This window comes from Mercenaria mercenaria, unplaced genomic scaffold (assembly GCF_021730395.1).
Source record: "Mercenaria mercenaria strain notata unplaced genomic scaffold, MADL_Memer_1 contig_3674, whole genome shotgun sequence".
NCBI lineage: Eukaryota > Metazoa > Mollusca > Bivalvia > Venerida > Veneridae > Mercenaria > Mercenaria mercenaria.
In genome coordinates, this window is record NW_026461836.1 from 38,297 (window position 1) to 51,531 (window position 13,235).

Consider the following 13,235-nt stretch of genomic DNA (forward strand, 5'->3'; position numbering starts at 1 on the left):
AATAGCCACTTTTTCTGGATTTTTTCTTTTCAATTCTTAATAATTCACTTGCATTTTGATTGCTTGGTTGCACAAAGCTTAACACTGTTTATATTTATCAAAAAATCAAACAAAGATAAAGAACCTGTTAAATAAAGGTCAGAGATGAAAACTTTTGTTGTGGCCTATTTTCTATGATACTGACGTTTGATGTTGTTTGGTTGCGAATAGGCCGTAAATATAATTTTTAGACACTTCCATAAAATTGTTGTACATATAATTTATATAGATTTAAGGTATATTTTGTATCTTCAATATTGCATGTCATAGATACGAAATAAATCTTAGCTTAATGGTAGAGCGCTGAGGTCTTTGGTTCGTTGGTTCGGTTCGCAGTGTTACATGTATATAAATTATGAAAATGCTACCCTTAGTATCATTGTTTAGTGCGCATCATTAAAAGGGGACACTGCCCTATCTTCTCTCATACGCATGAGGTGATGGAGCAAAAATGAGATTTTTGGAGTGATTCATATAAATTGTAGAACTTGTTTAACAATCGACCTAAAATAAATATGTAAATACAAAAAATGAAACCTTAAAATATAATTAAGTTAATTTGAAAGCAGAATACATACCTATGCTCTACTGCCATAGAAGTATAACATCCAACATCATCATGATTCTGACAGTACATGTCTACCGGCTTAAAGCTGTGTCTCTCACATCGTTCTGTTGGTACTATAGGAATAGTTTTGCTACTTTCCGTTTTAAAATACCCTTTATCAAGGACCTTATGCCCAGACAGCACTGGAAAATTATCATGAACCTTCACACATTCCAAACAATAATAATCATGACAATCCGCACAATATTTATCTGCCGCTGTCGTCCTGCCCTGACGTTTGCACGGTGAACAGAAAAGACTGAACGTTTCTTCTGGATCGCTTTGATTGTCTAAATTATCCTTAGACGCCATTTTTAAATATTAATAGTAGTTTTGTTTTCAATTTTCGGAACATGTTTATCAGTATCTTAACTTACATTTGCGTATGATGACAAATATGCTATGTTTGGATCGGATATATTTCAACTGTAAAATATTCTTTAACGCATATTGAATTTAAAAACGTTTGTATGTGGTAAAATGATATTGCTTCTTTTACTTGACATTTTGAAATCTTACATGACCCGTTTTAATCATTCTGAATTCAATATCATTATTCCACCAAGTTGGAAATATTTTACACTTGTTAGACTCACAGCAGTTAAACAAATGTCGCTTGGGTTTATAGTGCATATGTACAAAAAAGTGTTTTTTGTAACCAAAATATAAATGCTATTACCTTCAGTATCTATCTTGTTATTATAATAAAATGTCAAAAGACACTGATATTATAGCTTTTTAGTTTAGTACCCGACGGTACCAACCCGTTTCCCTTACAACCACTATACAAGTATACAAATTTCCAATACAACCACTGTACTATTATACAATTTTGCCGCACAACCATAGAACTAGTAGATAATTAATAAGCTAAAATGTAGAATCACTTTTACATATGTATACTAACTTGATCCATCTTAGTGCGTTTGTCCTAAGCGGCTATAACAACTATAAGGTCAGCGATATGAATGGACAATATGAAAAACTCACGGGTAGCTATTGAAGGCACGTGCGCGAATGCTAATTGCCAAATGCTAAATTCTAAATACTAAATGGTAAGTGCAAAATGCTAAATATGAAATGTTAGCTTACTATGAAAGGGCGGTGCACCATGCTAATTGCCAAATGCTTAATGCCAATTACTTAATGTCAAGCGCTAATTTATAAATGCTTAATATCAACTGGTAATTGCCATATGATAAAAGTCAACTCTGATTTGATTGCTAAATGGAGAACAACACATTAAATGCTTACTTCTTACTACTAATCAAGATGAAAAGCTGAAATATTAGTAGATGAATGCATACATTAAATAGTCATTGTCCTTTTTGTGAAAACTTTTTCTTTTCTAAGTTTATCTATGTTGTCTAATCACTTTAGAGTGAACAGTGTTTGAATTAACAGCAGAACATTCTATTGCTTCTACTCGTACTGTAGAACATCATAATTTTGTTTTCAAAAAGATGAAAGTTACATTCATTAATTAAAGAGTCAGGATCTTTAATTTCAAAAATGAAATAATTTATTAGTTGTCTGTTAATATTAAATGTTTAATTTGACATTAGGCATTTGGCATTTCACACTAATTACATGGCATATAGCTTTGAGAAATAAGCATTTGGTATTAAGCATTTGTCGAGATCGGACCGTTGAACTGCCGCAAAATATTGAAATCCGTAGATCGAAATCAATCAGTGTAACTATTTCGTAAGTCCGATTGATATCGGACCGATATTGGATTCTCGAATATAGCTATATTTTTCAAAATGTTATTGATAAACGTGAAAAAGTAATCTAATTGTTTATGAGTGCCATTTTATTAAGCAAATATGATGTATGCCAGAATTAATCAAACGAGGTTCCAAACAAATTTGTAGACGGTATTTATCAAAATGTTGTTGATCCGCCGTAGCGTAGTGGTAACGCGTCTGCCCTGAGATCGAAGGGTCCCGGTTCGATCCCGGCCACCTCCTTGGTGGTAGTGTCCTTAGGCAAGACACTTTAATTCCACATTGCCTCTCCCTCTCTTCTCTTAGAGGTTGGTTCCATCTGGAATGAGTCTCGAGAGCCATTAATATAAGTTATAACAACTTGTTTGGCAATCGAGAATAAATAAATTGGTATAAACTATCAAAATTGTATATGTAATAAAGGGAAATAATTATAACAATTAAGATGCATTTTTATTTTATGTAGAATGCTGCCGTAGAAATATTTATATTTACGGAAAAATGAAAATACAAATATGTTTAAAATTCTAATTGAAGAATTTTGATAGTGTTAAGAATATACAGAAAACTTACGTAACTGTATAAAACATGTAGTATATAGTTGTAAAAAATATTATATCAATAAAATCAAATAACCATCATACACATGATGCGAGAATACCTGTTCTCAAGTAACTTACTCTATGAATTTATAAAGTGTATATTTGAAGAAAACTTTGATAAAGCACTACGTGTCACACTATTTCGCTACAACGATACGATCTGCCAATATCGGACCGATATCATTTTGATGTTGGCCAAACATCGTTTGCCAATATCAGACCGATGTCATTATGATGTTGGCCGGATATCGTCTGCCGACGTCGGGCCGACATCATTCCTATTTGCAGTCGATACTGAAGCCGATATCGGGCCGTTATAGACAACGATGTCGGTTTGATATCGGGCCGATATAGAATGCTGGCTGGGATTACGTATAAGGTATTTAGTATCTGTGACTAAGAATTAAACATTTATCATTAAGTATGTAGCATTTTATTTTAAGTAGCTTGGTGCACTGGCCTTCTACAATAACGTTTGGAAAAAAGTTATAGTGTTTTTACGTACAAAATTACGTCAAATGATAAATAAAACTTGTTAATTGTGAAATGAGGAACAATTCAAGCCAGATGCGTATTGCTAAATACTCACCCCTAAGTCAGTAGATGATTGCATACTTTGCCCTTTTTAAAATAATTGCCTGCTTTAACTTTTTTCTCCTATTAATTCTTTTAAGAATTGTCGGCCCCAAAGCTTATACAGACCGGGAAAGATGCAGTATTGCTTGACATCAGACTATCAGACGGGTGGAACATTATTTTCAAATAACTAAAAGACAGTTTTAATAGTTAAAGAAATACAGATCCTTAAATTATAAAGTTAAATAGTTTGGCAATAAACATTAAATATTTCGCATTTAATATTTGGAATTTATGTGTATGTCAGACAGCACTTAATGTTTAACAGTGGTCGTCATTGTCAGTAAGTATTAAAAAGCTGACATTTAGCACTAAGTACGAGCTCGTACATGATATTTACATTTTGGCATTAAGCAAAGCATTCCAGCCTTCCATAATTTCTTCGTTCTGAGTCTGTGTTTAAAACATTCACTGAGAACATACCAAATCATAAGTACAAGATGGGAACACAGGAAATTGCTGTTGTTCTTTTTTGCTACATATAATATTTGATCACTTGGTAAAAATTAATGACTTCTCAAATATTTGAAGTATTTACAGGTGTTAACAAAATTGATAGAGATGTTAATAATATTAAAGTGCTGTCTTAGCTTCATATGAAGATATACTATTTCTCTTGTTTACTTAAAGTTGAATTTAGAACCAATTTTTTCTGTTTACTGTCATTTTTGTTTGTTTTTCCCCTAAAGGAGTAAATAAAATTATTCACGATTTTCATCGTCTGCTAACTATTTTGTCTCCAGTTCCTGGTTGTTATTTTACCGCGTTTTCTGCTTGCAATTCACGATTTTCTCATGTTTTCAGTGCACTATATAAGTGATTGTTAATTGATATTCTTCACTCGAGGTTGAATATTTGACAGCATAACAAGTATTTTGATTATTTGTTTATTCTCGTAAGAAAACTTGACAAACCCTTCTGAGACGAATATTCAGTTTTTGGACATCATTTGCATCTGGAAATGAACACTCAACGTAATACTCAGCGAAAATGGTAGCAATTTCGGAAAGGTAAAGATTTATTACTTTTTTCTATGTTCCGTAGTGTTTTGTCAAAATGAATATTTTTATTTTGAAAATTTGACACGTGTAACGGGAATGTCCTAGAATTTATCAACATACTGTTTCCACAAAATGAGACATTTCATATTGCTTAAAGTTTTGATTTTGCTAGAATATCTTTTTCAAAGATTATTGACATGGTAAAGTTCATCAACGCTAAGGGATATATGCTAATACGGATTTACAAAATATCTTGTTTTAATTTCGGCCTACTGTGTACTTGAATTAGTGATAATGTTGGCTGTAGAAATTTGAAACAGTTTATCTGTATACATTTTGAATATTTTAAGCGGCGGATATGTTACCTTTATAGCAAGTTTGTAAGTGACGAACTTCATAATCCTTTGTTATTCGGTTTTAATAACCGCAGAGAAGGTTTTCGGGTCACGAAGTTTTCGTGCAAATTGTGCAACAAATTACTCCGTCTGGTCAAAATGTTCAAATAAAGAAAACGTGCATATTAAAATTTGTTATCTGTTTTGTATATTTTCAGTTAGTTTTATGGTACGTGTGCACAAAGTTTGTATAACATATATAGATGCGTTTATTTATTTTTCTCTGTGACTTTGCAGATGTTTTCTTGCTTAATGTGTTATTTTATTGTTAATGTTTTTTAATATAAATTCACGATGAAAAAAACCTGCTATTGAAGGAAAGTAAATATTACATGTATATACTTCTGGGACGAAATTTATGAAATAGTACATAAAAGGTGTGCATATTGTATCAGTAAGTAGAAGCGAAGCGAAACATACGTATTCGTACTTTAATTTAACGGGCGTAAATGATTCAGTAGTTACAGCTCGTCGTATTTAAAGCGTTTACAATTCGATTTAATATAAGATATGTTAATTATTCTTTCTTCAGATGTTTCTATTGGCTTTTAGCATAATCAGAGAAAACAACAATAGAAAGTTGCTGACTGATTTGAATCGTGTGATGTTGTGATTAGCACAGAAGCTTTGACTTGCTTAAATGTAGACCACGTGGTGGATATGTTTTCATAAATTAAATTGCAGTGAAAAGATAAGTATATGTTTAGATAAATTTGGTTTTTAAAGCTACTTGCCCATAGTTTAGGTGAAAAAATTTCAATGTTAATTTCCGCCATGTTTGGCATAGAATGTATATATGACACTGAAAAAATGATGAAGTGGGTGAAAATAAAGTTAGATATTGGAAAAAATGCAAGAATAATGTAAATTGGCTGCATTACTTCAAAAGCGTTGAAACTGTTTGTTTCATTCTGCACACTATATTTGGTTATTTTTAAAGAGGCACCACAAAATAACTGTATTCTTTTGTATTTCCATGATGGTAATTATACATGTTTTGCATGAAGAAAATGAGAAATAACAAGTATCTAGTTACAAATTGACAGGGACATATATATGGCCAAGACAATGTGTGTAATGTTTTAAGATTTAGCAATATGTACATAAATCAGTGTATTTAGTTAAATTTCGAACACATTTTGTTTCAACAGTTTAAGATAGTTATTCATATATATTTTTGAAACTATGCTGAAAAGAGATTCCATGAATAAGTTTGCAGATGAAGTTGTCAAAACACATTTATTCAGGAAAGTCCTAAATTGTCCACCTAAAATTTTGTGGTATAGCTGTATTTTAAGAATGATTTTCACGAAGATTTTGTTGGTGAAAATGTAGGTCACTAGGTCGTGGTGGGTCTTTAAGAGTATCTTTCAAAAAATTTTATGCCACTAGTCACTTCAGAGTACCCTCTTGTTACGGAATTTTGAGAAAAAATATTAGAGATGATCAGCTTAACGTAGAGATCGTTTATTGATGTGCAATTCAGTATTCAGAATTGGTTAGAACTATGATAAAAATTAAGTATTTGTTCTTATATTTTAGTTGTAACATGAAGTCACCAAAACGTCAGTTATGTTGATTTTGAATCGTGTGATGTTGTGTTTAGCACAGAAGCTTTGATTTGGTTAATTGTAGACCACGTGGTGAATATGTTTTCAAGAATAAAATTGCAGTGAAAAGATAAGTATATGTTTTAGATAAATTTGGTTTTTAAGACTACTCGGTCATAGTGTAGGTGAAAATTTTCAATATGTTCATTTCTGCCATGTTTTGCATATGACACTGAAAAATGAAGTGGGTGAAAATAAAAGTTAGATATTGGGAAAAATGCAAGAATAATGTAAAATGTGTGCATTATTTCAAAAGCGTTCCAACAGTTTTATACTTTCTGCACAATATATTTGGTTATTTACAAAAGTATCTTGCAAAACTCTTATGCCTATAAGTTTGTACCACTAGTCATTTCAGAGTACTTTTATGGATTTTTGAGACAATTTATTACTGAGGTAGCTATGTTGCTTTTAGCCTTTCGTGCATTAGTACGTTTTCTGCCATTAAGTCATGCATTATTGTGTTGACTGTCTTATTGCAGTTGTGTGATAAATTCAACTACAAAAAGAAGTATATCTGTGAAAGATATTGTTTTGGTATATTGAGCTGTTTTAAAGAACGACCGTGCTATGATGCATTTGTTTTTTACATTTTTGCCGTACTTTGAGACCACTGACCGTTTTATTTTTGTTATACTATGAGAGTTTAACATGCAGATCAATCTTCAATCTGTTGATTGTTGTTTTCAGATGTCGTGATTAGGAAAACGTTGATTGGTAGATGATATTTATTTTAGAAGTTGTAAGGCTAACAAAAAATTACAATGTACGAAAAACTGCTATGAAAATATGAAATATCTAATATATAATGTTCTTTTCAATGACGGATTATTATGTTTTGATATATTCAGTTGTTTTACGACCGTGCTGTGATGGTGTTTGTTCTTGTAATTTTTCGAATATGAGGCTACTGTCCGTTTTACCTTGGCTTTTACACCAAAATATAATCATTAATCCATTAATTATTTTACATGTGATAACCGTAACATTGTTTGGCTGACATAAATTTCAGACGTTTTCAAACTGTAGTTATTAGCTTAACGAAGAGATTGTTTGATTGATGTACTGTTTAGATATTTTAATTAAAAATATGTGAAAACTGCGACGGAAGATAAGTATTTGGCTATAATGCGGAAATAGTGACCGTTTTACTTTGGTCGTGCTGGGAAAGCATTTGCGTTTCTTGGTGAAAAAGGAGCATTTTACTGTGGCCGTGCTGAGAAAGCGTTGGCTGTTTATTTTAACCGTATATTAGTACGTTGACTGCCTTATAGTCAGTGTTGTGAAAACATTAGCTATGACACTTTTACTTTTGCCATATTTTGAAAGTGTGGGATGCTTTGTTTCTAATCGTGCTTAATTGCGTTGACCTTCTTATTATTAGTGTTGTGAAAACGTTAGGTATTGTAATTTACGTCGGCTGTGCTATGGAAGTGTTGGCTGTTTTATTTTTGTCGTGTATCATTTTGTTGACCGTTTAATTTCTGTGTTGTGAAGTCATTAGCTACAGCATTGGGTACTGCATTAATGAATGATTATTATATTTTGATAAATGAAGTTGTTTTAAAAACGACAGTGATTTTGTCTTTTCATTTTTGACATATTCAATTACGTTAATTGTGCTGTGATAAATATATATATTTTTATTTTATCTAGATCAATCGTTAATCTTATTATGTTATTTTCAGATGTAGTGATCAGTGTTACCTTGTTTGGTGGATATTTATTTCTGTTGAGCTAAGAACAACAATGAATAGATAAGTATACATTTGTAATATAGGAAGTCGCTTCAAACTTAATTTAAAAGGACTGTATTACGCGAAAGCACCGATTTTTTACATTGTGCTTGTACGGCTAAGTGTTACCTGTTCAAGCTCAATTTGCTAAGGAAGTTATGTCCGTTTTGCTTTAACTGTACTGTAAAAGGTTTTACTGTTTTGACTGGTTATAACGCAAAAGAGCTGACTAGCCAAACAAGTGTTCATATCAAACTCTGCAGTAAGTGTTACTTTTAGATGTTGTTAATAGTTTAACGTATATCGTTTTAGCGAAACTTTGATAACAAGACATAATGTTGTTTTTTTATATTTCGAGTCCGTGATGCGAAAACATTAGCCGTTTCATTTCTGCTAAACTTTGAAATGTTGTCTGTAATTTATTTTTGCCGAGTTCTTTCCAAATGAAATATTTAATATGTGAATTAATATTTTCAGATGGTGTGCAAGTTGTAGCTTAATGTAGATAGTAAGATGGAAATGTAATTCATATAAAACTTGGTGAGAACTGCAATGAAAGATAAGTATACTTTTTGAGTATCAAGCTATGTGTCTATTTTACTTCAGCTGTTCTGTGAAAGCGGTGGGTGTTTGGAAAAAATGACCGTTTTACTTTGGTAGTGCTGTTGAAGCGTACGCTGTATCGAAAAAGTGACCGTTTGGTCGTGTTGTGAAAGCGTTTGCTGTAAAAAGTGATATTTTGCTTTGGCTGTGCTGAGAAAGCATGGGCTGTAAATTTTGGTCGTGCATTATTGCGTTGACTGTCCTTTGAATGCTTTGTCTATGATACATAAATATTAGGCCGTGCTGCGTTTACTTTGGCTAGCGTTCTGAAAACTTTGGATATTTCTAAAAGAATCTTTTGAATTTATTACACTACAATTACCTTCTTTGTTTAGCTCGATTGGAATGCTGTCAAATACTAAGACCTGTATCCTATATTTGTGTTTGTTGTTTTTGTAGTTAGGAACATGAAATTAGTGAATAATTGATTTACTCACGACATAGAGTGAGTAAATAAAATTATTCACGTTTTTCATCGTCTGCTAACTATTTTGTCTCCAGTTCCCGGTTGTTATTTTACCGCGTTTTCTGCTTGCAATTCACGATTTTCTCATGTTTTCAGTGCACTATATAAGTGATTGTTAATTGATATTCTTCACTCGAGGTTGAATATTTGTCAGCATAACAAGTATTTTGATTATTTGTTTATTCCCTCCCACCCACCCTAACAGACATTTCAAGTTTCTTAATAGTTATTGCTGATGGCTTGTAACTGTATTCGAATATCAAAGGCAGATTTGACTTTTTGACTGTGATTTAAACAAGAGTAATCATTTAGTTCTAGAGAGATTCCTCAGGTCAGACATTACGTCTCCTTTATGTTCTGATAGAAAATAAGGTTCACAGTTACGTACCTTATATTTCAAGGGTCTTTAGACATGAACAGTTCCTTGATAATTATTACTGTTGAGTATTCATGTATTACTAGAACTTTAAAGGCAGATATACATTTAACATTATATGAGAACATTTGAATTCTTCATGCCAGACTCGGTATCTACATTTAGAAAAGTAACATTCGCAAGTACGCATTTAATTCTGTATCTATATATTTTATGCTGTTTTTTCCCATGCAATGTTATTCTTTCGTTATCAAATGGAAATTGCCGTTATCCTCTTCTGAGCTAGTTTTCATTTTATTTTTGATTTTACCTTGAAAGAATGTTATGTTTTACACACTGCACATTTTTCTTATTTTGTGGTTATTCAACGAAGCTGAGAGAGACCAGAATTTCCATCTTATATGCTGTTTAATTATTCTAGATAAGATGAGTTCAAGTTATTACATTTGGTTCATTCGGGACCTAATAGAAAGCACATTTTTACAGTTTAGATTTTCATGTACGTCTGATTGTATGTTTGCCTTAAATTTTGATAGTATGTTTTCAGGCTGAGTGGTGTACAAAGATAAAGATAACCACATTTACCCCACTTCTACTGGTCGATCATCAACACATCGCACAACATCGTACCGTCTGACATTTGCAAGACAAATATATTCGTATTTTTTGTACATTGGAATGCTGTCAAATACTAAGACCTGTATCCTATATTTGTGCTTGTTGTTTTTGTAGTTAGGAACATGAAATTAGTGAATAATTGATTTACTCACGACATAGAGTGAGTAATTCTCTTTATTTTAAGGCCGATACTACCACCTCATATATTAAATGGAATGTTTCCAAAATAAGACCCAGTATTGTAAATTAAATAGAATGTTTACAATATAAGGCTCATTATTGTATAATATGTGTATTTTTTTCTTTTGTTAGATTCTGTAAGTACCCAGAAACTAGAACACAAAAGTGTGTTAGCCACTTTAAAACATGTGCATACAATTCCTATGTGATGTATGGTATACTTTATGTTTAAATACCTATATCAAAAGATGATATGTCCTTATAGATATTTGGTTATTTTCTTCTTGAACTAATAATTTCCTCTGTCAATAAAGTAAGTAAAGAAAGTTTTGTTTTGTTTGTTTTGGGTTTAACGCCGTTTTTCAACAGCATTTCAGTCATGTATACGGCGGGCAGTAACCTAACCAGTCTTCCTGTAGCTATGTATCAACAAAACATATGAATGCTATTATTGCATTTTGAAAGAAGGGGCCCTAACTCTAGAATATGGCTGGCTCAAGAGAGGAACAAAGACCCTTACGGTGATACAATTTATTAGTAAGTTTGTTTCATTAAAATGGAATTATAAATGAAACTGCTATTGTGCAGACAAGATAAACATAGCCATTTTCTGGCCCTTTCAGGGACCATAGCTCTAGAACCCGTGCTGGAATATTGCTGGTTCAAAAAAGGCCCCCAAGATCGTATGGTGATACAAGTTGTGTGCTAGTTTAATTAAAATTGAATTATAAATGAAACCATTATCGTGCAGACAAGACCAAATAGCCATTGCTTGTCCTTTTAGGGGCTGTAACTCTTGAGCCCATGGTGGGACATGATCAGTATGATGTCAATAATATCTTAGTTACACCGATGTGCGTTGAATTTATTATCATTTTTCTAATTTTTTTTTTTTTTTTTTTTTTGCATTGGAAAGCACTCGTTGTCTCATTACTGAAAAATTGAAACAATCTAAATAGCAACCTCTATTTTGAACCTATCAGTCGAGAAATACTTATGCTCTGAGTGAAAATTACTACATGACGTTACATGATATTATATGTAAATAAACACACTGATTCCTTCCTTGTTCAGTAAGCGGTTTGTTCCAGCACGGGTTTTAAGTATACAGACAGTAAACAGGAAAATGGCGCAAAGCCTGGTTGTCGCATAATGTCGGATTCAGATAGTTCTTGTTTGTTTTGCTCTGTAGAGCTATTTTCTTTATTTTCTTTGCAATTGTTTGCTGAATTCACATAACAGATATATGACAGACATTTATGTAGAAATTTCGAAGGAATTTGTAATGGAAACTTATCATAGACTACCACAACAATTTGGGGTCTCATTGTTATCAGATTGTGCAGTTTGTCTGTTTGACTGAACATATTTTTCATGCATCAAATGTGACCTCCAGTCCCTTTTTGATTTTTATTCAGCGCTTACAATATTTTTTCAAGAACATGTAAGTTACAGACATTTAAAATGGGCCCTGATGTGTGCTGCAGCCATTGGAAAATTGTCAATTTTATATAGAATGAAAAATACGAGCTATTCAGCGTGTTCACGCCTTTATACTGGAATTCATTTGCAGTGTCTATGAGTTCTCGCGGATTTATTATATTGGCGGTCAGCACATTTATATATGAGCTTCTATTCGGTTTGGTTTGGACAGGGCATTCTAGGAACGTGTTTATTTCTTACTGGATTCTTGTCTTATTGTGTTTAAGAAGATATTTTGCCGGGAATCGGACGGGCGGATGGATGGACGGTCATACGTTTAACAACTACCAGGTTTCAACCTCCCGTCGTCTGAGTTCTCATTCTATTTCTATGTGACCGCATCACACAAATATTCTGGACGTGTAAAACAGAAATAGTCTAATATAGTTCTATATTTTGATATTTAGAGAATTTATTGACTATTATATTTCATTGAATTACAAAAGTGTGTATTTTAAAGATGGCGTCCAATATGGAGACGAACCATTTCTGTTGTTGCGACTAAAGGTTTTAAAATACTGATTTTTAAAAATTCTTCAAATCTTAATAGTTGGAAGACTACATATCTTCAAAGCAGACAATGCAGATGTGTATTCAGTAATGTATAAATATCTCATTAAATTGAAAACTAAATGGTAAACGTGCGTTTTTAAAATTTTGACATGATAATTTTAACACACTATGAATCGGAGTGTAAACAATACATATTGTAATGTGCATGTTTTATATGAAAAGACTACTTTGAATTCCACACTGACCGCTAAATCATTTATCTCTGACATCGTACAGGATTCGGGCATGCTAGCTCACTATTTCACGCTCAGTAAATATATTTTGTCTTCGGTCTGGATAAATTGTGATTTTGAATTTTGCAAATTTAGACGTAATTGTTCAGCTTCAGTTAGCAACCCGTTATGTATATATATGTTTCATCCACTGATCACGTTTATCTTAGTGAAATACAACCTCAAATACAAAAGGTATTTTCTGAATGCACTACACCTACCCTCTTGACCACCTTTCCTCAGGGAAAATATGTCTTAAAGCTTTATATACACCATCAAAGTAAAAGGCTTTATGCAACATCAAAGTATCGTTATATCGTAAACAATTTAAATAGTTGAAGTTTATAACCATATTTTACTTTGTCTGGA